Below are 4195 nucleotides of genomic sequence, written 5' to 3'. Positions count from 1 at the left end.
ATATAAAATATATACTAGGTTTTTTATTTCTTTTAGCATTTTTAGTTGTCACGTTAGTGTTTTTTATTTAACGAACCGTCATGCTTTTATATTTAGATGTTTTTATCAAATTTTAAAATTTTTTAAGAGTTATTTCGTCTTTCATATTTTTTAGAATTTTTTTTTATCAGTATCAAAATTTTTCGAATCTTATTTGAATAGTTTATTTTCTTAAATGGTTAAAAATAGCAACAACAATATAGTGAGGACGGAACATGTTGAAATTATTGGTGGCCAATGAGTGAGATATATCTTGGTTTGGCTTAATTACAGTAAGCAAGGGTCAGCTATCAAAGGGAAACAGTGCAACAACGTATTCATATGGCCTCATCATCCTTCACAAATTTCAATTGGATCATATCTTCCTTCCTGATCTTTTGCAAATTGACATCTCACCAATAGAGACAGAAATGTGCGCATTGCTAGTATTATAATGCATGCATTACTAAATGAGCGTACTACTTAGCTTGTAGCTAAGCATAGTAAATAAGAAGAGGTAGTATCGCTGTTCAAAAGATTTAGGCGTTGATAAAAAAATTTTTTTAAAATGTTAATAAAATAATTTTTAAAATATTTTAAAATTGATAAAAAATAATTAGATGTCAATTTTTTCTATTCCTGTTAACAAAAAATGATGAGGTAACAAACAAATATAGTGACATGACAAACTAAAAAATAATATGGCATTATTAATATTTTAAAATTAAAAAAATTCCAATTCCCAATAATTTTAAACTCCTTTCTCTTCTCTCCTCTCTTTTTATTTTTATTTCTCTCTAACCCAAATCCATTCTTTCACAATCTCTTCAAATTCAATTTTTTGTCAAATAAAAATTTTTAAACGCTTTAAAATTAATGTTTCATATAATTATCTCAATGCTTCTCAACAACTTTTTACTTTTTTTATATTTTCTGTGGCACATACCCCTCTTTCCAGCAATCTCTTCCGGCAACGTCGTCAACATTTAGACATAATTAAATTTGAATTTTGGTATTTTTTGTCTGTATTTATTGTTGTAATTCTAAAAATTAAAAAATTATTTTGTGTTTATAAAAAATTGCCATGGGTGTTTAAGAGAGAAGGAGAGAGATAGAGGAGAATAGAGGAGAGAGAGACAAAAAAAAGAGAAAAAATTATTGGTAGCGAAGAATAGAAAAAAGTTTGTCATGTTATCCTTTTTGTTTTTTATTTCAGTATTTTTTGTTAAGGGAAACAGAAGAAATTGACATTTGACTACTTTAATTTTGTCAAATTATATATTTTTTAAGGTTATTTTATCGTTAACATATAGAATTTTTTTTGTCAATGTCTAAATCTTCTAGGTACCAATTTAATAGTTATCTTTAAATAAAAAACTCTTCAAAATACACTTTATCTATCAATAATATACATTTAAATATTAATGACTAATTAATGACTAAAAATAATTAAAAAAATACTTAAAAATTAGTAGAATTTATTATTTTTTACCATTACTTTCAACTATTAATATAATTTTTTTAATCTAACAATTTAAGCCAATATTATACTTTTAATTTATATTTTTAAATATTGTTAATTAACTGTCAAAAATAATAAATTTTGTTGACTCTTTAGTATTTTTTTATATTCCGTTTACTGATTTATATATTAGATATGATCATCACATACTATATATGATTTGTAATAGACATTAGGAAGGGCACATTATTGTAAATCTTTTCTTCTCTCTTCTGAATTTTGTATTTGATGTTCATATAATAGAATTCGATCTCTTGCATTATTTTACATGTGAAGCAGGTTTTGACTATAAGTGCTTAACATGAGAAGATACAGACATACGGTACTTGAAAATATGTGACTGACATAGTGCATTCTTGGAAAGTAAATAATGATGGTATATACTAAAAATGTATATACAATGTGGCCCACCAAAAACAAATGACAGTAAATTGGAAATTGATACTATGATTCAAAACAGATCGGAGACCTGTCCGAAAAAAAATAAAAATAAAACAGATCAGAGATGATTTATAAAAGATGTATGGCGGATGATGAGATTAATCCATTCAACTAATAACGTTGACCTTATTAGCTTCTCAAGTCTCAACATAAATCAAGGTGTGCTTTCCACCAGTGGTAGATAAATTCAATTTCGTTATTTTATATTTTCAATTTATACTTCAATAGGAAAAGTATTTATTCAGTTTAAATAATTTTCTTCATCCAAATATCAATTATATAATCAATACCATTTTCGAATATTAAAAAAAAATTAAGAACCAGTCAATAATTAGCCAATATTTTTTTCTTGAAATTTCTTTTTATACTTTTAATATTTGTTTATCCATTATTTTATTAGTTAATTATTGGTTAAAAAAAGGGTCATTGACAAAAAACACTTCGAAAGTCCAAACACTAACTGAGAAAGTATCATGGGAAACTATGTAGGCAAACCAGAATCAGTAGAATAATTTGTTCACATATGAGTGAATCCTTAATTATGGAATAGTACGTAGTTCGCCATAGGTGGTTTTCTTTGCTTTATATTTTTTCTACTAGCAGGTTGAATGGTCCTAAAGAGTAGTGGTCCATTGGTCACGTAGCCTTAAAGATAGTGCATACTTCTTCACTAAGAAGTTGAAGCCTTTTTTTAAAATTTTACATATATTTCGGTATGGTGATGGAAGCCTTGGAAGTCTCATCGTCATTAAATGTAATAATAAGACTACAACTCTTCCTTTGCTAACTTATGGTTAGATTTTATTACATTACAACTATATTGCTTGGGATACTGTTTCATGGTTTTATAGTTGATGATATTGAAATAGTAACCTCTCCCCTCAAGTTTTTAATGCAAAGAAGACACTCGAGAGTAGTTAGGACCCTGCCTAATACATGGTTTAGTACCTTTTTTTTTTCCTTCTTCTTTATAAATCCATTATTAGTACCAACTGATGATCGATGAGTAGTTTAATTTAGTTTTAGTTAAGGATAATCAATGAAACTTTTCTGATTAAAAAAATTAGTTAATAATGTGCTTCTCTTAATACAATATTATTTACATAAATATTCCATTTTTATTATTAATATATCGCATTGACTAAGTTATTTTAATAAATAAAATGTAAATCGCAACAAAGAAAAGAGAGTTGATCCATTTTAAATCGCTAGTAAATGGCACTTATCCTCAAAAAATTTTAAATATAAGAGAAATCGCCAAAATCCAACGCGATTTAAGTTTCCATAGTGCAAAACGTGTCCAGGTTGTGTTTATTTTGTCGTAAATTGCTACAGGCAAATGCAATTCACACGAAAATAGTTAAGACAAACAAACGAACGCAATTTACATATTCAACAATAAAGGTTCATAGCCACTGTGATTTATATATGTGTACAGAAACAAAAAACGTAAAAGCCACTGCGATCCAGGTAGTGCTACACCCGCTCGCTGCCGCCTTCTTCCACCACCCCTGCCAACCACTCCCTCCGCGATATCCAGCAACTAGCCTTGTGCCGGAGACGCCTCACCTACTGCCACTCACAGTGCTCACAATAACGCCACCACCACTGCTTCAAATCGTCGCCGCTACTATCTCAAGTCAGAGCCAGCAACGAGGCTCATTGCCGACAAAGATGGCACGAGGGAGAAGAAGACGAGAATGGTGGAGAATAAGAGTGGCATCTACTTTTTAGGTTTACCTTCCTAAGTAAATCGCATGGGACTTCGTTATTGTACATACAAAGGCTAAATCGCAGTGATTTTATTTATTTATTTTTTTCTTTATCTGCAGGTAAATCGATGGGGCTTTTATCGTTTTGTTGGAAAACTTGTAAATCCCAGCAACTCACTACAATTTACGTGTGCACTAATGTGAAAAAAGTTTGAACTTGAATGAATTTAAATCGCTCCGATTTGTGCTGATTTCTCTTTTTCGATTTGATTTTCCATAAATCTAGTGCGATTTATTCTATCTATGAAAGGATTTAAATCGTAAAATTTCGTTGCGATTAACTCTGTAAAAAGTCAAAATTATATAACTAATGATTTACTAAAATAATTAAAACAGGACATTTAAGTAAATAATTTTGTATTAGGAAAGAATTTTTATTAACTAATTTTTTTAGTTTAAATAAGTAAAAAACCCTTAAGATGAAGAGCTAAAACCTGTGGGG

The 4195-nt window shown here is 28.8% G+C and overlaps 1 long non-coding RNA gene across 1 annotated transcript; it reads left to right on the top strand.

Annotated features, from left to right (window-relative positions):
- LOC110269673 lies at nt 3357–3952 on the top strand. The gene is made up of 2 exons (XR_002358437.1): nt 3357–3715; nt 3814–3952. It is a non-coding gene; the product is annotated as an uncharacterized LOC110269673 (long non-coding RNA).

Source organism: Arachis ipaensis, chromosome B03, assembly GCF_000816755.2.
Source record: "Arachis ipaensis cultivar K30076 chromosome B03, Araip1.1, whole genome shotgun sequence".
NCBI classification, from domain to species: Eukaryota; Viridiplantae; Streptophyta; class Magnoliopsida; order Fabales; family Fabaceae; genus Arachis; species Arachis ipaensis.
The sequence above is the reverse complement of the archived record's forward strand: the minus strand, read 5'-3'. Positions and strand labels throughout refer to the sequence as shown.